The 26,793-nt window shown below is 49.5% G+C and overlaps 1 long non-coding RNA gene and 1 pseudogene across 1 annotated transcript in view; one reads left to right on the top strand and one right to left on the bottom strand.

The window, feature by feature from the left end:
* Nucleotides 1-11,095, top strand: part of LOC118663464 — a 30,426-nt gene extending 19,331 nt beyond the window's left edge. The window contains exon 3 of the long non-coding RNA XR_004970055.1: nt 10,907-11,095. This is a non-coding gene — a long non-coding RNA (uncharacterized LOC118663464). The remainder of the gene's footprint in view (nt 1-10,906) is intronic.
* Nucleotides 11,096-22,782: 11,687 nt separating this feature from the next.
* LOC118662506 lies at nt 22,783-23,530 on the bottom strand (annotated as a pseudogene).
* Nucleotides 23,531-26,793: the final 3,263 nt, after the last annotated feature.

Genomic DNA, 26,793 nt, shown 5'->3' on the forward strand with positions numbered 1-26,793 from the left:
ATCTTGAATATATTTAAGCAAAAATCAATAAAGGTTAATAGCATATTGCTAGAGCATTGCAATGACAGAAAGCCAAATAATTCCTTTTGTAATTGAATAGTGTCACTGGAGTGTGGGAGGAAATCAGCAATGACATTTCTACCATATCTGTTCAAATGGTGTGTGAAATTCAACCATTGGGCTGTGATAGCCACATACAATTCACATTTGACTAATTGGGTGCAATTTCCCATTTTTTAATAGGAAAAGGGGATGGCAAGGCAATTTTGAGAGGATTGAGGACGAAAGGGTGGGGGTGAATCATGTAAAGATAGCAAAGTCTTTAACAACAATGTAATTTTTAAAAAGGGATTTAATTGGAACCTATTAGGAGACAAGCCGGCTGATTTGAAGGACAAGATTAAAAATATTTCATTAATGCACATGTGACTTAGGGAATGGATGTTGAGGAAATTTATCATTTTCCTGAGTCACTTGCTGCCCAGCGCTTTCTCTAGGGCTAGGGGACTTACAGACTGTTAGGGATCAAGAGCTTTGTTTCTTTCTGGCCTCTGTCATTGACATCCCCTCCTCCCCAAGTGACGGATATCTGTCCTTATTATTGAACATCCCTTTCCCCTCTTCCTTGTTAGCACCTTGAGCATTCTTGGGGAAACCACACCTCCTCTATTTTTGGTCTTGAATTTGGAGTCAAGATATATCAATAGCCTGCCTCAGGCTGGGCCCTGATTGGCTAAAACCAGTTCCATCCCCAAGACACAGATTGGCTCTGTAAATGGGCACATTGCCAAGCCCACTTCCAAAAGATCTGACGGACACGTATCTCCTTGTTCTGTTCACTGAGAGCACCTAGAAGCGATGACACCAGTAGCAGCAAGCACACCCAGCGTCCAGGCCTTAGTTTCCAGCACTGTTCTCAAATGAAGGAACCAGGGCTCCTTGGCAAAGGGCTACCCAGGGCAGGACTATGCAAGATGAGCCTGCAGGACCTTGTAATGCCAGAAAGTTGATTTAATAAACAGCACCCACAATAATGGAGGCACATAAAGAGACACAGGAGCCAACTGAAAGAGTCCCCAATGGCCAAGCGGGGACAATTTGAGCAGAAAAGTCAGGTGGTGTCAGATCATAGCCCAAAGTCTAAGAGAAATATGTAGGACCCATATAAATAAATAAATAATCGAATAATGGACAGATAAAGAAATATAGACAAATCTCTGATGTAGAACAATTCCAAATAATTGATGTAGATACCCCAGCCTCAGGGAGGGGGAGTGTAACCCCCAACTCCATAAGTGTGGGCTGCCCTTAGCAACTTCCTTCCGAAGAGCATACTATGGAAAGGGAGAGAAAGAGCAACCGAACAGCGGAGAAACCCGACACACGACCTCAGCCAGGGGGTCAAGGTCAACATCTAGGTGATAAGTCACATGGATAGTGTGTATCCTTAATATGATGTGATAAGAAGCGCACTTTACCTCTGGGGGCTTCCTCCCGCAAACCCAGGACCTCAGGATATTCAGGATATTCATGAGGACATCTGAGCCATCCTAATTGAGGGAGGGACAGCCCAGGAAATGCCTGAGCAGGACTCCTCCACACTGTCAGGTCCTTGGCAAACAAGGAGAGTCCGAGAAACCGCCACAAGCATAGGAGCCCAAGGAGCCCTGACAACCAAATGTCGGGTGGTGTCATGGGTGGGATCCCGGGCCAGAAAGAGGACGCTAAGTAGAAGCTAAGGAAATCTAAAGCTTTGGGCTTTGGTTAATAATAATGTACCATATTGGTTATTAATTGTGACAAGTGTATCATAGTCATCTAAGATGTTAACTTAGAAGAAACAGGGTGTAGGGTATATGGGAACTCCTTGTACTATCTTTGCCATTTTTTTTCTGTAAATCTGAAATAATTCTAAAGTTTTTAAAAATATTATTTAACAAATCTGATATGAAGATATATTTATTGGGTCCTTCTTATCACAAGTAAAATAAAGCTCCCTTGTACTGCATCACGTGTAGGGTATAAGGATACGGAGTTTAAAACTGAGTGTGATGTGTTGCTACCCAAGAGGGAAAGACTCGAGCTGCTGGTAGTTGCTAGGTACAGACGGGGGATAAGTTCACCTTCAGAATGAAGAAAGAAGGGCTAGAGAGAAGGAAAATCCTTGGTGAGATGGTATGAGCTGCTGGATCGAGCCTTACTTGAAACTAACCACATTCTTCACTTTTCCGATTCTGAGCCAAAAAATAAACCCCTTTACTGTTTCAGTGGGTTTTCTGTCGATTGGAACATCATGGTTAATTATGCATCATGGAGACTTACTCCCCATCTCCCCTGATCTGCTCAGCGACCCCTACATCCTGAACTCACACATTTGCTTGTGTTTGGGATACAAATGAATTGCTGACACAGTCCGGGCAACATATGCTTTGAGGCTACTTCGGCTCTGTGTCTTTGGGCAGCAAGAGTAAGGGGCAAGGGCTGGGGAGCGGGTCCCCTGGGCTGGTCTTCAGGTTCCATCCAGTAATTTCTCTCCCCAGTGGAGTTGCTGGAGGATAATTTCTGGAACATTCTTCTGACTGAGGCAGGACTTAAGCCCATGCTTCTCAGTTTTATGTGGTTTGTGGCTGTTTGTTGTTTTATTTAGGATGGCGATGGCGGGGGCGGGGTGCGACTGCGGTTTGGTTTTCATGTCTGCTCTAGACTTTATTAGACGATACCCCTTCTAGCCTCACCCCTCCCCCCATTGTGATTTTCTATTTGTTATTTTTTTTAACTTTTCATGTAGATTATTTAACCTGGGAAAACTTCAGAAGTGGAAGGACATTTGTATAAATAAATAATCAAACATTTCTAAATTGTCCCTCCTCCCCCAGGGCAGAGATTGTATCTTAATCATCTTTATTTTCCCTCAAACCCAAGTCTCCAGTGCAATGCGGTGAGTCAACAAATGAATGAGTCTGTTGCTCCTTGCTCACAGAGGAGAAGCTGAGATGCACACAGGCCAGACGCACGTGGGGGGCAGGATGCGCCAGTTCTGTCTGGCTCCAGCACTTCCTGCTTGTCAGCACCCCCCACCGCCCAAGCACTGGCCTCCCAGCATGTTCTTAGGGGGAGAGCCTTCCTGCCAGAGTGCCTAACGACACCCCAGATCCTCCCGAGCCCTTTGTGCACAGCCCTTATGAAGGTTGGGCCTAGGAGTGCTCTCATAATGACCCAGCTCTGAAAACGGCCATCCTGTTGTGCAAAATGCTAGGTCTGTTTCAGCGCACATATTTGTCAGATGATTTGTAGGTGGATGAGCTAGAGGAGGTCCAGGGAGAGCCCTTGTCGCTGGCCAGGTGTATTTCAACAGAGTGGAGGGAGGGCATCTTCACGTCCCTGTGGGATTCAGTTATCACCATTAGGTGAGGAGGAGAGGAAGGTTCAGGAGGGGCAAGTGGCTTAGGTATATTCTCCCAACCGACAAGCAGCAGGTGACCCTGTTCCAGGAGAGTGCAGGACAGTCTCGCTTTCTTCTCCCTGCAATTAGCCGGCCCAGGGAGGGAAAGTGTGCTGTGGGTGCCATCAAGATAGGAAGAGAAGATACTGGAATATCTGCTTCTCTTGGGTGATGTATTGACCATGGGACAGTGTTTGCTGAATGGCCAAAGAGGACCACGGAGCCACCATCTTCCCTTTGGAGGTTCTGCTGCAGCACATCGTAGACCAGAGAAAGGTAGGGAGGGGAAGCAGGTGGGCAAGATCACATCTTCCTGATTTCTAGCTTTATGGCGTTGCTTAGGCCAGGTGGCATCTCTGCCCCTAACTGATGTATAAATGAGCTATTAACAGCAATTAGCATTTAAGGGGAATGTATTCTGTTCCTGACTGTCCATGAGCCTATACAGCAAAACTCCATTCCATTGCAGTTTTAAATAAGAAAGTAGCTCAGAAATTAATGCTAAGTAAATGTACTAAGAAGGTGGAGGGGAAGAAATATTGTCTTTCCTCTACTCTAAGAGGCTTTCAGCTATAAGGACATTGAAGAGTGTGAACTAGTTAAGAGCTTCAGTCTGGCCCTAGCCAGTTTGGCTCAGTGGATAGAATATTGGCTTGTGAACTGAAGGGTCCCGGAGATTGCGGTCAAGAGCACATGCTCAGATTGCAGGCTCGATCCCCAGTAGAAGGCATCTAGGAGGCAGCCGATCAATAATTCTCTCTCATCATTGATATTTCTATCTCCCTTTCCCTCTCCCTTCCTCTCTGAAATCAATAAATAATATTTTTAAAAAAAGAAAAGAAAGAAAGAAAGAAAACAGAAGAGCTTCAGGTCTGGAGTCAAACAGCCCTGAATTCAAATCCTGGTTCCTCCACTAACTAATTACAGGTTCTTTGAAAAAGAATACTGCCACCTACCCATCTACTCATTCATCCACCCCATCCATCCACCCATCCATTCATCCACCCATCCATCCATCCACCCATCTATCCATCCATCCATCCACCCATCCATCCATCCACCACATCCATCCACCACATCCATCCACGCATCCACCCACCCATCCCCCCACCCATCCCCCATCCATCCATCCATCCATCCATCCATCCATCCATCCATCTACCCATCCACCCCATCCATCCACTCATCCATCCATCTACCCACCCACCCATCCACCCATCTATCCACCCCATCTATCCATCCACCTACCCATCCATCCATCCATCCATCCACCCATCCACCCCATTCATCCACTCATCCACCCCATCCATCCACCCATCTATCCATCCATCCATTCATCCATCCATCCATCCATCCATCCATCCACCACATCCATCCACCACATCCATCCACGCATCCACCCACCCATCCCCCCACCCATCCACCCATCCACCCATCCATCCATCCATCCATCCATCCATCTACCCATCCACCCCATCCATCCACTCATCCATCCATCTACCCACCCACCCATCCACCCATCTATCCACCCCATCTATCCATCCACCTACCCATCCATCCATCCATCCATCCATCCACCCATCCACCCCATTCATCCACTCATCCACCCCATCCATCCATCCACCCACCCACCCATCCATCCATCCATCCATCCACCCCATCCATCCACCCCATCTATCCATCCATCCACCCATCCATCCATCCTCCATCCACTCAACAAATAGTAATTGAACACCTACTGTGTGCTGAAACCAACAGCATTCCCTGTGTCTGTGCTTGCTGCAGGAGCTATGAGCTCCTGGGAGGTAAGACTGTCAACTAACTAAACAGCTTCCTTATCAGAATGTTTCTATAACGAGTCTGTGGTCAGCAGAACAGTGGCCTCCAATGTCTATATCCTAAACCCTGGAACCTGTGAATATGTTTCTTTTCACTGCAAAAGGGACTTTGCAGGTGGATTAAGGTAAGGGTTTTGAGATGGGGAGATTATCCTGTGGTCTCTAGGCAGCCCCTTATAATCACAAGGACTTTCTAAGAGGAAGAGGGCGGCTGGAGAAGAAATGTCAGACTGCAGTGTGATAAAGACTCCACTGGCCATTCCTGGCGTTGAAGCGGGAGGAAGGGGCCATGAACTAAGGAATGCAGGCGCCTCTGGAAGCTGGACAAGGCAAAGAACCCTATTCTCCCCTACTGCCTCCGAAAGGAGTCCGCCCGGCCTTAGTTTCCATCTAGTGAGACCCAGTTCAAACTTTGGACCTCTATTACTGTGAGATAGTATGTGTGTGTTGTTTCAAGGCACCAGGTTTGTGGGTAATTTGTCATAGCAGCAACAGGAAACTAATACAAGTCAGGGTAGTAAATATTTTCAGCCTTGCAGGTCATATGTTCTCTTCACAGCTTCTCAACTCTGTCATTGTTGGCAAATAAATGAGTGTGGCTGGATCTGGCCCGTGGGCTATGATATGTAAATTCCTGTCCTAACATGGTAAATAGGGATTTATAGTAGTAGCAATTTCGAAATGTTGTCTTGTGAGCATTAAATGAAAGAAGACATGTAAAGTTTTAGCGGTCCCTGAAAAATAGCAAGATCCCAGTAAATGTTGATTATTATTATTTTATCACTGTTATTGTAGTGGCTACATGAGGAGAAATATACTTGATTTTTCCAGCAGTCTGCCCAGCAGAACACTGAGGACAGGCCAAGGACCACCTGTTTGCCTGGCATTTCTGATTAGAACTCTTCCCTAGGAGCTCATAGACACCTGGGAGAGTGGAAAACAGCGTGGGGAGGAGGGATAAATGAGACGGTTGTTTTCGCCTGAAAATGACAGTCTGGGACAAGTCGGATGACAAGCAAGTGTCTCTGAGCCCCAGGATCATCCTGGCTTTGAGTGGCATGGGTTACCATGGTACTGTTTTCTCATCCCGGCATTGACATATTTTATTACTAATTGCTTTTTCAAACCTCATCAATGATCTTTTTGCACTTTCTGCAAAGAAATGTTGAAAGCTTTTAATGAAGAAATTAATTATGTATAGTCTTGAATGCAAATTAGGCTAATTAATTGTAGCATTGATACCCTCTCTCAGCACAAAATATGAGAACTGGCACGATACATATTTATAAGGCACAGAGCATTTTGACAGCTGCCTGCAGCTTGTGATGACAGGTGGTCAAGGTGTCTGGGAGGACGCCTTCCCCCTGACAGATAGATACAGTTGCGTTTCATGAGAAGTTTAGTTGTCAACAATAGTGCTTTAGAGGCTGAGATGTGAGAACTTTGGGCATAGAGTGGATCTTCTCCAAAATGGAAAACTTGAGTGGGAGTGATTGGAACCGGATTGAACGTATTCTAGGAAAATCCATTTGTGTGTTCTTTGTTCCGACCATGCAGTTCTCCGAGAGCCATTTCCAACAGGGCCCGATGACTGAGTGGTTGGGTTAGGACTCTGTTGAGGGGAAAAAATGACCACAATATTTTATGGCTTCTCCGATCAAGAAGTAGAGTTTATTTGTCCACGCTTTGGACTGTGACTTGGCCCTGTGACTTGCTTGGGCCAATGGGACTTTATCAAACATGATGGAAGCAGAAGACTGAAAAGTGCTTCTGCACAGGGTTTGCTGTCCCTCCTCCTGCTGGAAACCCTTCTGCCACCATGAGAACAAGTACATGATAGGCCCAGCCCTCTAGGCAAGACCTCAGACCAGTGAGTGACTAGCGAGCCACTGCCAAGACAACCCAGATCAGAAGACAGCCCAGCCAACCAACAGAGTTAGGAGGCGTTTAAAGAACATGTTTGCTGTTTTACACCATTAAGCTTGGGATCATTTGTTGCGCAGCAAAGGCTAACTAACTGATGCAAGTTAGCACCACACCTATAGAGCACTTTCCTCCTACACTTGGGGGAGGTGGGTATTATGGTCCTTGTTTATGAGTGACAGGAACTGCTTCCTAGGCAGCTTTTCACAGATAAATACCAGTTTTGGGGGGATGATAGACAACAAAGGGCTAAATGATTCAACATTTCATTACAAATTAAAGGAAATGATTTGGACAAAGAGCAAGGGAAGACCATTGCTCTGAGCATGTGTGGCAGACCCTGCTGCTGCCTCCCAACAGCCATCTCCTCCCCACATCTTCTCTCTTCCTGGCCAGGCCCTTAGAGGCCGTGACGGTACCAGAGCTCATTTCCTGGCTTCCTCTGCTGAGTTTGGGCCTGGGACCCAGTCCTGGCCAGTCTGCTGGGGGTATCCTTGGAAAAGCTTCCCTCCTGGTGAGAACACAGCCATCCTCTCTGAGGGAGTGGTTATGTCCTGCAGTAGGCAACATTCCGAGACCGCTTGCTCTTCCTGCCCTAACCCCGGCACTGTGTCCGTGCTGAGAGACCGCTCCATGCTTGTGTTACTTTAAATGGCAAAAAGGATTTTGAGATGTAATTAAGGCTACTAATCAGTTGCTTTAAGTTCATCAGAAGGAAGGTTATCTGGATGGGCCCAGTCTAATCACATGAGACCCTTAAAAGCAGAAGTTTTCTCCAGTTGGATTAAACTCGGTTTGTTAAAGTTTAAAGGTACAACCTCACAAAGCCACAGGTCCTGAGAGGCTGGGGGTCATCTGCAGAAGCCACAGGGAACAGTGATGGGGAGAGAGAGACGTGAGGTGGGGGGGGGATCTGCACCCCGTTCTAGCCCTTCCCTGAGCCTGGCTATACCCAGCCAGGGGGATCTCCCAGATATCGCTGCATCTTAGATCAATTCTCTCTTTTGCTTAAGCTCAGGTTGATGGAGATTCCTTGTGGGGGCAAGTGTTGCATCCAATACAGGGCCCTCCTGTATCGAGAGGTAAGTTATAGATGTAGTCACAACCTCCAGCGTGGCCCCGTGTATATCCCAGCCTGTGCCTCCGTCACCACCTACAAACACAGGCCCTGGACCCTGGCCGCTCCAAGCATGGTTGAAGATTCGGTGCCACCTGTGAAGTGTTGGTTACTCGTCTTTGAGGAATTGGGGGGGGGGGGGCATGCTGAGAGACTTACAGCAAAGTGACATCAAACCACGGCCAAGCATCTGACCAGTCAGCGTCTCTTCTACAGAACAGAGTAGACAGTGGTGAGATTAGGGCCCATGTGGTGCAGGCTGGTCCTAGCCATGCACAGTAGGACCACATGTTGGCCTGCAGTGTGTTGACAGATATAAAAAGTGATCCCTCACCATTGGTAGCTTGTGAAGCACGCCCTGGGCTTGGACCTGGCAGGGTTTTCCTGGCAGGATCAAGCAGTCTCCTCAGTTCATTTATCTCTTCTGGAGAAGTCTCTTGTTCTTTCATTTGGGGGTTGTTTCTTCTTTTTTAAAATATATTTTTATTGATTTCAGAGAGGAAGGGAGAGGGAGAGAGAGATACAAATATCAATGATGAGAGAGAATCATTGATGGGCTGCCTCCTGGGGATTAAGCCCGCAGCCCAGGCATGTACCTCTGACCAGAATCAAACTTCGGACCCTTCAGTCCACAGGCTGACACTCTATCCACTGAGCCAAACCAGCTAGGGCTGGGGGTTGTTTCTTTGCCTCCTCGTTGTGGCTGCCTGTTTGGGTTTGTGACTGGATTAGGTAGATCTGCTACAGCGTCTCAGTCTGTAGCGCAGGACAGTGTCAAATGCTGTTTCTGACTAATTAGACGTGTCTTTTCAGTTCACACCATAGCTCTCCATCCTGGAATATATGAAACGGTATCACTAATTTTCTCATTTCCTGTGGGGGAACCTCCTCCTTGGGACCCCAAGCCAGACGGAGAAGCCTCAAGTGCAGCCATTTCTGCCCAGGTTTCCTCAGAAGACAGTGGATGAAGAGTGTTAGAAGGAAGAGGTTATCCAGTCCATCCCTTCCCAGATCATGTTCTTTGCCACTAGGTGCTCCTGGAAAATGACCTGTTAACACAGGGGGCACCAGTCAGAGCATCTCTATGGAAGCTGGGGTGGGAATGGAGATGAAGCAAGACCTAGACGACTGGATGGGGAAAGGACCCACGAAATTATTCAAATGCTCCATTTCAGTTTCAGGGGGGAACCCAAGTCAGAGATGTCAACCCAAAGACTTGGCTAAGGCCAGCCATGAGCTATGACCTGGATCCTGAGAATGACCGGATCCCGGAGCCTCTGACAACTCACTCACCTTATTAGTGTGGCTGCTGTGACCAAGATCAACATGACAGTGGCTGAGGCTACACAGAAGCTTCTTTCTTTCTTTTTTTCTTTAAATATATTTTTATTGATTTTTAGAGAGAAGGGAAGGGAGAGGGATAGAGAGAGAGAAACATCGATGAGAGAGAAACATCATCCATCGGCTGCCTCCTGCACGCCCCTTACTGGGGAATCGAGCCCACACCCCGGGCATGTGCCCTGACTGGGAATCGAACTGAGACAGATCTCGTGGTTCCTGGGTGGAAGCTCAGCCACTGACGGACACCAGCCAGGCAGAAGCTTGCTTCTTTTTGCATCTCAGTGTAGTAGCTCAGGTCAATCATGTTGGAAACCAGGGCTCCTTCTCTCTCTTTGCTCCCCCATCTTCAGTAGGAGACATCGATTTCAGAGTCTATGCTGAGGGATGAGGATTTTACCAGATCAGATTGAAGTTACAGAAAGATCAGCCGCCTGCAGTGTGAGGAGTGGGTGGGCAAGGCATGGGAGCTGGACAGGCAGTCACACACAGGAGCTCCTGTTAGGGTAGGATCCTGTGGGGCCAGACTATAATGAACATGAATGAAGGGCCCATGTAAGATGACAAAGGACAAGTCACTCTTGTCGTCACTGCCCTGGAACAATAGGGAGTGGTGGAGACTGTGGCCTACAGGCACGCCTGTCTGTTGCAGGGTTTCTCAGTTTGGGCCCTCTTGGCATTTGGGCTACATAGTCTTTATTCCGGGGGCTGACATGGGTGTCAGAGCATGTTTGACAGCATCCCTGGCCTCTACCCACTAGATGCCAATAGCACCCTCCCCCAATTTGTGTCAAACAAAAATGTCCCCAGAGGGTGAAATTACCCCCTGTGGGAAATTTCCACGCGGCTTCAGCGATGGTTGCCCTGTGCGGGGGGGCCCAGCGGCTCCCTATTCCAGTTCTTCAGAACCTCATTTTGTATTTAACGCTGGCAAGTAGTTCATTTTTAAAAGCACCAACACCATGTGGAACAGACAGAATCCACCCAGGCCCCCGCCTGCAACTCCGGAGCTAACAGTGTCTCACAGCCGCCAAGTGGATTTGTTCTTCCGCTCCCCAAAGGACCTGCTCCGCGGAACCCTCCACTGAATGGGAGCTTGTTCAATATTTGTTGAATGAGTGAACAAAAGAATGCGAGTTTGTTATGCTAATCCTGTGTTTCCCCCTCCCAAGCCCCTCGTTTTTATCTGGCAGGCAATCCTGATCTTTCAGACCCTGGCCCCTTTCTCTCCCTTCCTGCCCCCTCCAGGGATCCAAGAATTCGAAAAATCATCTGACCTCACACAAACCTGAAGCCACACAGCTGCCAGCGCTGCCAGCGCCCTCATTGAAACCAGCCCTTTGAAACTCACAGAAGAGCCCCCCATGCTCCCCTCCCGTCTCCCTCTTTAGAGAGAAAGACGGCCATGTGTGGGAAACGGCTTCGCTTTGCGGTGGTCGGGATGATGAGTTTATGTTGAAAATGTTCTGCTCCGGATGAGAGTAAATAAAACAAAACCTTGTTCCTTAGAGTGAACATCAATATTTATTTTCACACTGCTGGCACTTCGGACAGCCCGGCCGCGTCCCGCAGGCAGGGCTCCTGGTAACGGCCGCGCACGGGTGCTTCTCATTTGCACGCTTCCTCCTGACCCTCCTCTCCTCGGAGTCGGTGTTTCTGACAGTCTCTGCCTCTCGTTCAGAGCCTTGGTGAAATTTGGCAGATTCAGGGATTCTGGCCTCCACGGGCAGCGTCTGGCAGATGCCCCGTTCCCTGCCGGGACACAAGTGTTCCGTGGCCCCTAATCTGGGCAGTGGAGGAGCGGAGGCACGTGTGGGACGACACGCACAGTGGGGATGAGCAGACAAACAGCTCCACTATTTGGGGCCACCTCGGAGCCCCCCCTGGCCGACGCTCAGGTGATACTGTCGGATGGGGAAAGCAGGTAATGCCCTTCTCCTGCACTCCCTCCCTCCCAGGCCCCCCCCCCCCCCCCCCCGGCTGGCCTGCCCTTGGCGCCTGCCCTGTCACCAGCATGGTGACTTGGGCAGGATGGTGCCTCCCTGGGCGCTGGCCCCAGTCACAGAAGCAGATGTCGGGATGCAGCACGAGGTGCAAGACCGCTTATCCGAGGCCCTGTGCCAACACAGAGCTGAATTGCTTGAAAAGATCCCTCTTGGATTCTCGTGACCTGGTGCCACCCCCGCAGGTCCCAGAAGCCCCACTGCCTCTGCCTCATGGGGAGGCCAGGAGGGTGGGGAGGGGCTTTCTCTCCGCACCTCTTTGTGGGTTAGTCTCTGTTTCTGACCTCATGGGTGCGGGAGCCGGGCAGGCACACACAGCCCATGCAGAAGGGCCCGGGCTGGTGCAGCACCCTGCTATTGCTGTCCTCAAATTCTCAACCCCTAGACAAAGGTCCTTGGTGCCTGGCCCCTCCTTCCTCTTCCCAGCCACAGGGGCTTCCTCCGTGTGTCACACCTCCCTCTGCCTTCCTCCAGCAAGGATGCCTGCGATGCACCTAGGGCCCACATGGTAACAAGGGTCACCTTCTGTCTCAAGACCCTTCACTTAAGCACGCCTGCAAAGCACTGCCGCCCGAGGCCACAGCCCTAGGCCCCAGGGATCTGAACCTCAGTATCCTAGGGCCACTACCCAGCCCCTCACAGCTGCCCTCAGTGTGTCTCCCCCTCGGGGTCCGCCCTGTGCAGGTGCTGTGGTGGCCTATGGAAGGGTCACTGCAGCCAGGGGAGCTGTGTCCTGTAGGAGCAGAAGATCCGCCTGGAGGACCAATCTCTCAGGCAAGGCCCAGCGCTGGATGTTTTAAGGTTCCAGGGAGGGATGGGGGTCCCATCCTCTCACCTGTAAGATGCTGGGGGTGGGAGACAGGAGTGCTGGGTGTGGAGGAGAGACCTTTGGCCTCTGGAGATAACAGCCCATATTTGAACTTAATGAGTCCGGCTGTGTGGTGGGTGGTCTCACCTCTTCAAGCCTCAGTTATCTCTGCTGTGGAATGGGAGCAGCCACAGTGCTGCCTCAGAGGATTGCTGCTGGGGTTCATGACCCTCGTGGGAAACACTGGGCACGGACCCTGGTGCGCAGTGAACACATGACAAATCCTCCATCTTTTTTTAAAAAATACGTTTTTACTGGCTTCAGAGAAGGAGAGAGAGAGAGAGAGAGGGAGAGAGAGAGAGAGAGAGAGAGAGAGAGAGAGAGAGAGAGAGAGAGAGAGAAACATCAATGATGAGAGAGAATCATTGTTCTGCTGCATCCTTCACACCCCCCACTGGGGATGGAGCCCACAACATGGGTGTGTGCCCTTGACTGGAATCGAACCTGGGACCTTTCAGTCTGCAGGCAGACGCTCTCTCCACTGAGCCAAACCAGCCAGGGCCAAATCCTCCATCTTAACTAACTGACTCTCATGAGCCAGTGTTCAGGCCATGATCCTTGTCACCTTTTACCTTCTCTCTCAGCCCCCACCCCCCTCCATCAGAAACTCTTGTTGGCTTTGCCGTCAACATATACCCTTTATGGATACTACCCTGGCCCAAACCACCGTCATCTCTCTCCTCGATGCCCCAGAGAGCCGCTCCCTGGTGTTCCCGTGTCCTCTGCCCTCTTACCATCTCCCGCCCACAGAGCCGCAGAGGGATTTTTGAAAGCTCAGGTCAGCTCAAGCGCTCCTCTGCTCAGAGGCCTCGATGGCTCCCTGTTTCATACTAAGTTAAAGTCAGCATCCTTCCTGCGACTGACCAGCACCGTGGGAGCACCCCATACTCCTCCTCCGTCTCTCACTCAGCTCCAGCCTCCCTGGCCTCCCAGCTGCTCCTTCCATACACCAACCATGTTCCTGCCTCAGGGCCTTTGCACTGGCTGTTCCCTCTGCCTCGAATGCCCTTCCTGCTGATGGCTATGTGCCCAGAAACCTCACCTCCTTCCTGTCTTTGCTTCAGTGCCACCTTTTTGTGAGGCCTTCCCTGGTTCATCTGGATAACAGAATGACCCCTTTGTATCTTATACCAACATCTGACATGGGATGCTGTTCTTCTCTTATGGTTTATTGTCTATCATCGCACTAGGCTGCCAGCTCTGTGAAGGAGGGCCTGTATCAGTTTTGCTCTCTGCTGTGTTCCTCACATCTGTGCCAGGACCTGGCACCTACTACATGCTCATTAAATACGTGTTGAATCTGCAGAAGAATTTATTGGGAACGGAATGAGCCCAGCATCGTGTCCTAAGGAATCTCTGCTTTCATCCTCAAGCTGACGCTGTGAGGTCGGTACCATTCTCATCGTCCCCTTCCCACACTCACAGTCACACAGACATGCTGAGCAGTGGCCGGAACTGAGGCTCAGAAAGCCGAGTGGCTTGCCAGGGTCTCAGTATGGAGGTGGCCACGCTGGGGTCCAAGCCTGGGCAGTGAGATCCCCATGCCACCTGTCACTTGCCACTGCGGCAGCCCTTAGCCCCACGTGCCTCTTCAGCACATGAAATGTGGCCTGTCCTAAGTGCAAGGTAAAATACGCACTGATTTCAAAGGCTTAGTACCAAAAAAGAACATAAAATACCCCATTAATGCATCTTTATCTTGGGGACATGTTGCAATGATAGTATTTTGGGTATATTGGGTTAAATTAAATATATTGTTCAAATTAATTTCACCCAGCTCTTTAAAATATGGCTATTGGAAAACTTAAAATCACACATGTGGCTCCCATTTGTGGCTCTTGCTGTGTTTCTGTTGGACAGTGTTGTTCCACAGCATCTTGTAGGCTTGAACTTGAGCGTCTTGCCTGGGAGTGAGCAGGTGGGCTGCCCGAGGGGCTCCGCGGGCGCTAGGGTGCCACCGAGAAAGCCTGCTCTCTGAGGACCTGCCGAGGGGTTGGATGGCTAAATATTTACCGTTCCGAGGTTTCCTTTCTAACGGCTCCAATATGCCTGTGGATTTTGTATAAACCGAATCGTGGCAGGGCACCCGGTTTCCATTTCAACCTCTTAATCCTTGAGCCCCCATAACGAAGATGTGACGACACCTCCTTGAAGTCCGGGGCCACATCTGGCTGGGAACCTGCCACAAGGGTCTGCAAAGGGCAGGGCTGGGCTGGGTGTTCCCCTGTGATTGTAGTTTTGGAAGTCATAGTGGTGTTTGTAATGGTCAGATTTGATCTCTCTCCTAACCTGGTTGTGGTATGAAAAGTTAGGAATGGTAAAGACTCTAAGACTAGACCGGGCATGCCAGTGCTCACCCCTCCAGTGGGACTCAGCGCCGGATTTTAAATTGCGGCAAATGAAAATTGGATGTTGGAGGACAGGAAAACTCATCATTTGTTGTGGGTTGTGATAGCGAACGTAGTGATGTGCGTGCGTGTGAGTTAAAGCTATCTAATTTCATTCATTCGGGCTGTGGCCACTGTTTTGTTTTCATGTGGGGAGGCGGGTGACACGCTGTGTCCCTTTTTGAAGTGACTGTGGATGGAGATGGGCCACAGGAGAGAGACTTGGAAAGTTAGGAGCTCTTAGCAAGGGTCGGGAGGCAGCTGGTAATGGCAGACATCTGCAGAGCAGCGGATTGCAAAGTCTCAGGTTGCACAACTAAGACGAGGGCTCTGAAAAACTTGCAGGACTTAAACCAACTCATAATTAGAAGGTAAAATGATTTTGTGGCTACGAAAAAAGATTCTTTATATTAGAACCCAAGAATCTTGTTAATGGAGACATTATCTGAGGCTGGTTATTATTATGTTTTTTGATTGTAATGAAAAGTTTCCTATCCCTTTACTTTTCACTTCCTGCAATGATTGGTAGTGATTTTTAACAACTGGAAATTGTTATCCGTGACTTTCAGAGTGCACTTTATATTCTCCTGATTGAGATGTCTTCCTGAAAATTAATTAATTTTCAGTCAGGACCAAGGGCTTAACACAAGAGCAGTACCCCTGGACTTGCGATATTGTTTCACATGAAGGCTAAGGTTTTGCAATCACAGATTATGAGTCACCTTTTGAAAATATAAATTCTTTTGTCTTTTGAATTTTGGTGCCATTTTCTCCTTTAAGTTCTGGCCTCTTCAGCAAATGGTTATTTTAACTGACACTCAACTCAAAGGCTTGTTTGTAACGTCCTTTCATTTCAGTTTTATGGCAATTAAATTATGATTGCGGTTAAACAAAATTGCATTAAGAACCATATGTGCTGAAGAAGCTTTGTGGGTAGCATCAAGTTTGTGCTTTGAAAAGCCCGAAAGGCTCTGTTTTAAGTGGATCTTTCATAAACTTGGAGTCACGAAGCAACAATAAGGCCCTTCACTGAGTCAAACAGCTTGGAAGGACACGAACTGAAAACGCTAAGTCGGATTTTGCTGTCAAACCATGTTTGAAATTAAGGAATTCGTGCAAATTGCCATCTTTGGCATCAGCAGGAGGAAATGTACACAGTCCCACTGCTATATGGAGTTGTTGTGACATAAGAAAACAGAATCTTTTTAAATGCCGAGTTCAATGAATTCTTTAAAAAAATAATTTAACAGCAGCACTTTAAAAGGAAAGAAGAGACTCCCCGCCCCCCCATTAGTTCCAAATAAGAGTCTTTTAATCGCCCTGATGAAGGAGGAATTAGCAAAACACTACGAGGGAGTAACATCTTTTTAATTTGGGGGGGGGGTGCATTGATAAAAATAAGTAGAACATTTTAATTAAAACTCATAAAGTAGTGGACATCTGCTGGGGATTGTCGAGCGTGGCAGCGATTAGCGGTCCGTGCACCTAGATAATGAGTCTCTGGTTGTCGTTATTGGCACAATGGCCGGGTCCTCTGTGAGAACGCTGCGGGCTCACTTTGTGGTGCCCGGCATATGCCTATTAGATTCCAATAAGTTTAGCTGAAGAGGGGGAGGAGAGAAGCGGGGGTGGGGGTGGGAGGGCGGAGGGAAACACAGGAAACAAGCGTTGAGTGTGTGCCAATAAAAATGATCACAAATCAGGGCTGCTGATGTCATAACCCTGGGGGTCGGGGGTCAGGGGGAGTGAATGCGCCTGAAAGGGACCGCCTGTCTGCGGCCGGAGAGGCAGCGTGCGAGGGGGCGCGGCGCGCACAAAGGGCCCAGAGCGCCTCATTAGAGACGCGTTTGATGGGCTCCCGGCCCCCACTGGGGCCCCGGGCGATGTCAATGGGATAATTACGATGATCTAATGGCCGGCTCTTTTGCATGCAGGCTCTCCTGAATGGGGCGCCTCGAGGCTGCATTGAGGCCTGGCTGTGTAAACTGTAGGGTGCCTCGCCGACTTGGAGCCACGGAGACTGGCGGCGGGTCAACTTGGACCACTTTGCATTCACGCTCTGAATAGGCGGAGCGGGAGGCGCCCCTTTCCGCGGTCGCCTTTCAGCCAGAGAGTGACAGATTGGAGGTCAGGGGCTGGAGGGATGGAGGCCCTCTCGCGGCAGATGGACCGTCGCAGAACCGCGGACACCAGCCCTGCGCCCGGGCCGGTCTATCCAGACTGGCTCAGACCCGCACCAGCGTGTGATTGGCAGCTGTGAATCGCCCCATGCGGCCTGGGAAGGGTGGTTTTCCACGTTTTCCCAAAAACTGCTCTCTTAATTACAAGAGTAATGCGGACAACGAGTCCCAGGGCCCTGCACTTGGCTGCTCTCCAGGCACTTGTGCGTTTCCCCATAAGCAGGCGTGGCCCCGCCAAGAGCACCACAAAGCAGCCGCCCCAACTATTTTGGAGGAGGAGGGAGGAGGAGGGAAGAGTGAAAGAGAACTGGATATCTGATATTTCAAAATCATGCTCCACGGATTAAGTTGAATCACATGACTTTGCCAGAATTCGGCCACTTTTGACTCCGAAGCTGGCAGTTTAGTGCGGGTGCCCTGGCTCACCAGCCCTTGGAGTAAATGGGTCCTTGTGAATGAGTTTGCAGACGTTGTCTTTTCAGTTCCTAGGGTTTACACAAAGCTTCACCTGGGTCTTTTAGGCACATAATAGGCACGCAGTGAGTACTTGTGCAATTAATGAATTACTGAATGAATATAGAACTGTATACAGTTGCCCTCCTCCCACCAGCAGCCCCACCTCCTCTAGGCAAGCGCTTCCAGCAGCCTGGACTATCTCCTTCACCTCCTTTCTCTTGCAGTAAAAAAGAAAAACTTATACCATACTAACAGGGCAAAAGAAAATAATCCTTCCACCCCAATCCAGACGTGTGTGTATGTGTGTGTGTGTGTGTGTGTGTGAGAGAGAGAGAGAGAGAGAGAGAGAGAGAGAGAGAGTTCTTTCTGTAAGACTATACGACACATCACATAACATGTGTCACACAGTCCTGCTTTTACATTAGAGGGATCATAGCATACATGGTATTTCACAACCCAATCCAACCTACCCTCACTGACATTTTTCATGTCAATAGTATTGATGTACATTCAGCTATTAAATGGTTGCCTACCACTTCCAGCATGGAGTTCCCCTTTTTTATTTAAGCAATCCCCCGCCGATGGGCATTTAGGCTATTTCCATTTTTTTCCTCTTTAAAAACAATATTATTATGAATATATTTGTATACGCTATTTGTATACATTCTTCCAATTATCTCATTAAGATGAATCATTGTTATTTCATGGGTAAAGGCTGCTATATCTCATATATTCTATATTTGGAGCTAGAATTAAGCCTAGACCATAATGTAGCCTTTGTCAATGTGAATATACACTTAAACTCTTACCCTTTCCAACCCAGAAACCTCCTTTTTCTTTGAAGAACTTTTGGGGTCACCCAGGGAAAGGGGTGTCTCTGATCTTTAATCCGCCCTTTCCTTCCATCAGTGAAGTCCCTTTTTTAAAATATTTTTATTTTTAAAAAAATACATTTTTATTGATTTCAGAGAGGAAGGGAGAAGGATAGAGAGATAGAAACATCAATGATGAGAGAGAATCATTGATTGGCTGCCTCCTGCATACCCCCTACTGGGGATGGAGCCCACAACCCCGGCATGTGCCTTGACAGGAATTGAACCTGGGACCCTTTAGTCCGCAAGCTGATGCTCTATCCACTGAGCCAAACCAGCTAGGACTGAAGTCCCCTTTTTACAGCCACAATTAGAAACGATTTCATCTTCGCTGTCTTCCCTGGAGCCAAAGCCCCTTTCCCAGTTAAGCTGAGCACTGATGACCCTGAGGTCCCAAAGCCAGACTTGGAAGCAACACTGGACACAGCAAATGACAGCAAATGACATTGTGTAACTGATTAAATCAGCGGTTCTCAACCCGTGGGTTTCAACCCCTTTGGGGGTCGAATGACCCTTTCACAGGGGTCGCCTAAGACCATGGGAAAACACATATATAATTACATATTGTTTTTGTGACTAATCACTATGCTTTAATTATGTCCAATTTGTAACAATGAAATTGGGGGTCACCACAACATGAGGAACTGTATTAAAGGGTCGCGGCATTAGGAAGGTTGAGAACCACTGGATTAAATGGAACTACCAGCTGTAATAAAATGCAGACGGTACCTTGGATGGGGCGATGATGTCCAAGCTGATCTGGTCTGCGGGATAAATCCATCGTCAAACAGAAAACAGAGTGGAATTAGGTGGCATATCAGTGTTTTGAGATTCAATTTCATGTTAACAAAACAATAATGCACATAGTAAACATTTTTTCCAAACACAAACAGCGAAAAGTTTCTCCCCCACATCATCTCCATCACCCCCACCCCCACCCCCACCGCATCCCCCCAGGGTCTGGGTCATTACCCCAAAGGCATTGCCTTCGGGATCCTTTTCGTGCATGTCTGTACCTATTCGTCTCCCGTTTTGATGGGAAGTTAGCGTACAGTACACATCCTTCTCTTGCTCTTTCCCTGCAGTGCCTGGATCCATATTCCTCGGTGTGAACGAACCAGTTTAACCAGTGGCCTCTAAGGGACACTTAGGTTGGGCGCAGTCTGGTTATTACAAACAAAACTCCCCTGCTGCTGCTAAGCCAGATCTGCTCATTTCTGGTGGGGGTGTGGGGGTGGGGGGGCGGGGGGAATGCTGTGCGTTAGCGACTGAACAGCTATGGCCACACTGCCCTCCACAGAAACCCACTGCTGTGCACTCCCCAAGCCAGGCCGGTTCCCTGCCCATCCCGTGCTTTGTCAGTTCTGTCACTGGGATCTGGGTAAATGTCTGAATGATATTTTAATTGCTGAGTCGCCCCCATGACTTTGGATGGACCCCAGGCTCAAAGGGAGATGCAGAGGGACTCCGATCCCCCACTGAGCCGGGACTTAGGAATTCCAGGGAATGCTGGCCCATGGAATCCCCCCTCCCCCCGCCCCCATGGGGGGAAGAAGAAACCAGCGGTGGGCTGTGTTTATTCTGCATAAATGGGGGAGGGCCTGCAGCCTTGTTTGGGGTGTGTCCCTTTCTCTGGCTGGCGTCACCCTGCCGCTGACAGTCACTGTACCCTGGGGGCCAAGAGCTCCCTGGGAGCCCGGCCAAAGGAACACCAGGAGGCTGTATGGGGAGGTCAAACCCAGGACAGGGAGAAGGCACCAGGCATGATAAAATGAGGCATCTGCTTAGGCATTTGACCACAGGAAGCGGCTGAGTCTCCACACTCCGTGGCTAGGGTTTTCGTTCAGATGTCCCGGAAGTTCCCACCACTTCCCACCTTCACCAGGTCCAACTAATAGACGGGGCAGACTGCACTGGAAATGAACAAAAATGCATGTGCCTTTAGCATGAGCAGAGCCCTGGGTGGGACCCTGGCATGCTGTGCGGCCCTTCAGTTCCTCGTCCTTTCACACAGTGTAGAGCCCACAGGGAAGGCCGGTGTAGAGCCCACAGGGAAGGCCGGTGTAGAGCCCGTCGGGGCGGCTGCGGGCGCTGGGCATTGCAGCTCTCCAGCCGGCTACGAAGACCACCCGCCTTTCTCCTCCTCACAGCCGCCCTGCATGCGCTTCCTCTTAGAGGCGCACCGAGGGGGCTCTGGCGTCCTCCATGCCTGGCTCCCAAGTTGCTCTTTACCCAATTTTGTGTGCCTGGCCCAACCAGCAGCATTTTCTGTGAAAACGCGGTTCCCAGTTGCCTTCTCAGGATTCGCAGCTCTTTTCACCCCAAAGAAAATGGCCATCAGCACGGTTTGGGACATCAGCGCAGAGGTGGCACATGATTCTGTATCTGGAGATTTGTACAGACTTTCATGAAACAAACAACAAACAAACAAAAAACCACTTGAAACTGTTGAGCTTCTGCCGCAAGAGCCCTCACTCTAATTTCACCTGCTGCTGTTCAGAAAATGCCGCCCATGCTCGCTTAAGAAAAATTTTACATCGTCATTTTTTCCATTGTTGCCTATAAGCCTTTTTAAGGAGCTAGAAATTAATAATCTGCAAACAACCAAAGGTGGGGGGGAGGGGAGAGTCTAGGGTTCAGGGCTGGACTCTCCCCTCACCCCACCCCCACCACACCCCCAGTCTCTTAGGAAACTGATCCTCCTGTGCCGGCTCTCAGGTGTTTATGTCTGTGGGCAGCTCTGTGGGTTTGAGCCTCTGGAAGCCCCTGTGCATCAAAGAGTTAAATGTAAATAGCTCATCTTTGCAGGGCCTTTGGCTCCCACTCTAAGTAGGTGGAGTTTGGAATCCGGGTCGAAAGCCCCTTGCATTTTTGGTTGATTGTTTTTAATTACTTCTGAGGGCTGATGGAGGCTGCTCTTTGCCTCCAGGCGCTCCTGACAGACAAGGAATGTTCCTCGCTGCCATTTGTGAGGAGCACATCACGAAGCATCAAACAGAGCAAAAATGGCAAGAATAGCAAGTGTATCATTACGCCTTCATTTAGATAGAAGATGCATAAACAGGAAGGAAATCCAACCGCATGGGCCCCTTGTCTGGATTGCGGATCAGAATGGTATTTGTAGCAGGATTTTTCTGTATTTGCTGAAGCCAATTCGCTGGTTGAAGGATGGAGGGACAGGGGTGGGGGGCGGACAGGGAGGTGCTGACCTTCAGGAAACCCAGGTAAAAGCCAGTTTGGATCTAAAAGAGAAAAAATCCTCGCTGGTTGTTTCTTAGAATTTCTTTCTGAGGAGAAAGGCAAATATGGAGAATAGCTCTTCCTATGTTGCAAGAACTAAGGCCATCAGATTTATCACAAAAAAGAAAAAAATAAACAGGACAGCCAGCTCAGTTTGAATTTCAGATGAACAATGAATTTTTTTTAGTGTAAATATGTCCCAGGTAATATTTGGGACAGAGTTATACTAAAACACTTCATCTCTGTTTATCTGAAATTCATTTAACTGGGTGTCCTGTATTTAATTTGGCCACTTTGTTAGAGGCAGGAATAACAAACCTTGGTTCCTTATAATTCCATCATTTGTGTGTCTGAGATGGTAATAAAACACCTAATAAGATTACACAGGGGTGGCCCTGGCTAATAGTTCTATTGGTTAGATCCCTGGTCAGGGCACGTACAAGAATCAACCAATGAATGAATAAATGGGTGGAGCAACAAATAGATGTCGATCTCTCTCTCTCTCTCTCTCTCTCTCTCTCTCTCTCTCTCTCTCTCTCTCCCTTCCTCTCTCTCCCTAAATTCAATAAATAAAAATTTTAAAAAAATTATACAGGGTGGAGCAAAAGTAGGTTTACAGTTCTGAGTACATGAAAAACAGAGTTTTATTCTTGTATTATTATTTATTATTGTGTTATTTTCCATACAAACAATTGTAAATCTACTTTTGCACACCCCATATTTTACTGGTAAAAAGGTAGAATTTGCCCTGACCGGTTTGGCTCAGTGGATAGAGCGTCAGCCCTCAGACTGAGGAAGGGTCCCGGGTTCGAGTCCAGTCAAGGGCATGTACCTTGGTTTCGGGCTCGATCCCCAATAGGGGGCGTGCAGGAGGCAGCTGATCGATGTTTCTCTCTCATGGATGTTTCTAACTCTCTATCCCTCTCCCTTCCTCTCTGTAAAAATCACTTCACATTAACATTACAAATACATTATCAGCAAATCTTACATCGTACAAATCAACACCCTGAAGTACAGAAGACCTGCTCTCAGGCACCTTCTCTGAGGAGACATGAGGATGACAGAGCCTGCGTCCCAGCAGGGGCCTGGCCAGCCACCACTATGTCATCCTGGTGAACTCACAGTAGGGAGCCGCGAGGTTGAGGGCACAGGCCCCGTCCGGTCCTGCCAGAGGCGTCATAGTGGCCCGTGGCAAGGGCAGTGATATCCACTGAAATCTCCTGCATTGGCAATGGGCACGCAGCCGAGATGCGCACAGACCCCGATCAGGATGACCCACTCGGGCTTCTTCCCTTGTTCCAGGTCGTGCTGGGGTCCCTCAGGGGGACATGTCTGCGCGACCTCCTGTCCCACCTCCTCTGGGTTTGGTGGCACACGAACAGCAGCTTGCCTCTCCGCTTGAAGGCCATATTCTTGCCCTCCAGGATGTCAGACAACCGGATTTCGATTTTGGACATGGCCAACGTCGGCAGGCGCTCCTGCTGGAGACAGCCTGGGAGGCTGCACTCTCGGGGTGTGGGCGGCGGCCACCGTCCTGGTTGCAGTTACCAAAGAGGAGAGCCCCTTCCTGCAAACAGGGGAGCGCTCCTTGGAGGACAGTCATCCGCGCGGCAGTCATCAGAGGAGTCGGGCATGGTGACGTCTGTACGGGAATAACGGACAGAGGCAGGGACATTGAGGCCCATGACGGCGACCAGAGGCCCACTCGTGGCCTGGCCGTTCAGCGACTCCCGGCAGAGGAAGGGCCGCTCCACGTCCACCGTCCAGCACCAGTGGCACCAGGGGCCGCAGCGCACCCGCCCCTGCGCAGGAGGAGGTGGATAGAACGGGCGTGAATGGGCCTGACCGGGCAGCAACTGACAACATGGCGACCCAATAAAATATATATTTTTAAAAAGGGTAGAACTTCCATTTTAAACCCTTTGTAGAGGCCAGTATTGGATCAGGGGCTTTATAACGATGATCCTAATAAGCAACTTAGGATCATCGCTTAGTAATCAGCAAATAATAAAAAGTATAATTAGTATCCCCATTGCTCATGTAAGGTTGCACAGCTTGGAAGTGATAGAGCTGGGATCTGAACCCACAGTGCCTTACCTTCAAAGACTCCTCCCTCACAGACAAGAGTGCGCATCTGAACAAGAAGTGATTCCATTGGAAAACTGGAGCTGAGTTGAGCAGTCAAATTAAGCAAAAGTCATTAGTTCTGTTCCCCAGATATGGCTTAAAGAAGTGACAGAACGCCACAACAGCCTTTTGGCCCCTCGATAGTTGCCCCTCTCAGTTGTCTGCAATAGGAGAACTGGCCTGTGGCAGAATAAAATGGCATTTTAGGTCCCGGTTTAATTGAACGGAAATGTCTGTCCTCCGTGCTTTCACTCTCGGGTTGATTTCCTCGCGCGATAATGCAGGGGTCGGGACACTCCTGCAGAGGGCCAGACGGAGAACGTTCTCCGCCTTGTGGGCCATACGGTCTCTGTGGCAACTCCTCAGCCTCGCGGTAGCAGCAGGAGAACCGCGCAGACAGCACGTGGACCGTGGGTGTGGCTGGGCTCCTGTACAACAGGCAATTCCCACTGCTCTCCAAGTAATGCTCTGTAAAGATGCTGAAAACACTGAATTAGCAAATAGTGAACCATTCTGTCATAATAACCTGGAAACAATATGTGTGTTTGCGGGTGCGGGGAGGCGTGAAGGGGGGATGCAGAAGGGCAGCTGTATTAGTTTCCTATTGCTGTTGTAACAAATTACCATAAACTAGTGGCTTCAAAGAACAGAAGTTCGTTATCTTCCAGTTACATAGAAGTCCTGCCCAGTCCTACATTGATCTGCCCAGCTCCAGTCAAGGCTCCGGGGAGAATTTCATCCTTGCCTTTTCCATGTCCACAGGCCGCCTGCGTTCCTTGGCTTGTGGCCCCTTCCTCCATCTTTGAAATCATCAGTGTAGCCTCTTCCAATCTCTTTCTGACTTTGACCCCCCTGCCGCCCTCTCATAGGACCCTGATGATGACCTGGGGTTCCCAGATAACCCAGGATAATCCCCCATTGCAGAGTCTGTGATCACACCTGCAGCGTCCCTGCTGCCACAGGTTCCAGTGACTAAGGCTCGGATATCTCTGGGGAGCCATCCATTGGCCCACCACACTAACTTCAGCTAGCGGTCAGAGTGGCATCGGGGAAATTTCTTCCCGGGTCAAGCCTCAGTTTCCTTGTGTGTGAGATGCAGCCCCCTTCGTGTCATCTTTCAGCACTGGGGTTCCCCCTGTAAAGGTGTCGGTTCAAAGTTTCTGTTCACAGAACACCCACAGTCCCTGGGTCCGGACGGCGGGGCGTGGACATGCGACCTGGTTCTCTCCCCAGGTGGACCGGCCTGCTGTGGTTTCATTTTGGGTTTTTTTTGTTGCTGTTTGGTACATGAGCTCTTTCAAACAGAAACCTGGTCACTGCAGTGAACAAAATGGAAATATCTTGCAGTCTTCCCAGTGGTGCCTTCTAGTGCTTTCCTCTGGGGCAGAGGCTAGGATTGCCCCTGGCTGTGGGAACCAGAGGCTGGGTTCAAACCCAGCTCCACCCCTCACAGGCCAGGAGAACCTGGGCGAGCCTCAGTGTCCTGCTCTGTAAAATGGCAGCAGTAACCACTGCCCCGCTGCACAGGGGCTTCATGCAGAATCAGTAAGAGAGGCGATCACAGGGGCTGGCGCGGTGCATGGTGCAGAGCCAACCCACCAGAACATGTGCTCCCAAATGTGCATTCACTGCTCACACACTTTAAAAAAAGACCCTCACTCAGCCGGTGTGGCTCTATGGTTGAGCATCGACCTATGACCAGGAGGTTCCGGTTCGATTCCTGGTCAGGGCACATGACCGAGTTGCAGCTTGATCCCCAGTGTGGGGTGGGGTGTGCAGGAGGCAGCTGATCAATGATTCTCTCATCATTGATGTTTCTGTCCCTCTCCTCCTCTCCCTTCTTCTCTGAAATAAATAAAAAAGCACACACACACACGACCCTCCTCCGCTTTCCAGCATCAGTAGCTACAACTGATAAGTCAATATTTGCCTCAATAACAGCACCTCTTTTCGTGCAAAGAGACACCAGAGCGTCTGCATTGGGTCAGACATGCTCAGAGCTGCAGCTTAAAAACAAGACAAAAGGAAGCAAAATCCCCAACCGGAAAGGATGCGGGAGCTGCTGGTTTTCCGTAGGGATCTCGCTAGTGCCACCCAACAAGGAACCTGGCATTTCAGCAGCACCGCCCCTGAGTGGCTGAAGGAAGCATGTCTTTAGGTGGTGTGGGCCCAGCTCATAAGAAGAACCCCAAAGCCAACAGCTGAGGGGCCGCTGGGTGGCTTTGTGGGAACAGAAGAGTGATGGAGGTAGGGCCAGACTTCCCTGCATCCAAGGTCTAGTTCTGCCCTCCCTAGCTGTGTGACCTCGGGCAGTAGCTGAGCCTCTCTGTGCTTTCATCTCTTTACAGGGAGATAGGCATTATGTCCACCTTATCAGAATGCTGTGATGGCGAAGAAAGTGAATTCATGGAATGTGCTTAACCCAATACCTGGCGCCAAGCTTAAGAATGTTAGCAATTGGCTGGTGTTTCTTTACATGATAAGTTGGCTTAACATACTGGCTAGGTGCATGGAGCATTTTTCATCTTGAAAACAGATGCTTAGTTTAAAAAGGGGAAGGGTGATAGGGGGAGGAGCTAAAGGCTATGAACAGGTAGTTACTCAGTGGGTAGCACAGAGACGACACCCTCCGTATAAAAAGATGTCCAGCCCCACCAAATGCCTGTGAAATGCTCATCAAACACCCCTGGATGTCAGTGTTCACACATCATAGCGGCAAGGATTTCAGAGACTGGTAACATTTGGAGGTAGGGAGGTACGGGCAAATGGCCTGCTGGGGAACAGTGGCCTGGGTCCCCCTAGAACACCCGCTGACCCTCACTCTTGGGGAGTGAGTGGCCCCAGAAATACAGGGGCCAGTGGGTACACACACACTGCCGAGGCACTCACACAGCATCGTCGGGAACCTGGACATACCCTGCGTGGCCGCCTGGCAATGGCCCGGGGCAGGGTGAGGTGACCCCATCCGCAGGCTGCCCAGCCACTGACTGGGCTCATCGGAG

The sequence above is a fragment of the Myotis myotis genome, unplaced genomic scaffold, assembly GCF_014108235.1.
Source record: "Myotis myotis isolate mMyoMyo1 unplaced genomic scaffold, mMyoMyo1.p scaffold_m19_p_9, whole genome shotgun sequence".
Taxonomy (NCBI): Eukaryota; Metazoa; Chordata; class Mammalia; order Chiroptera; family Vespertilionidae; genus Myotis; species Myotis myotis.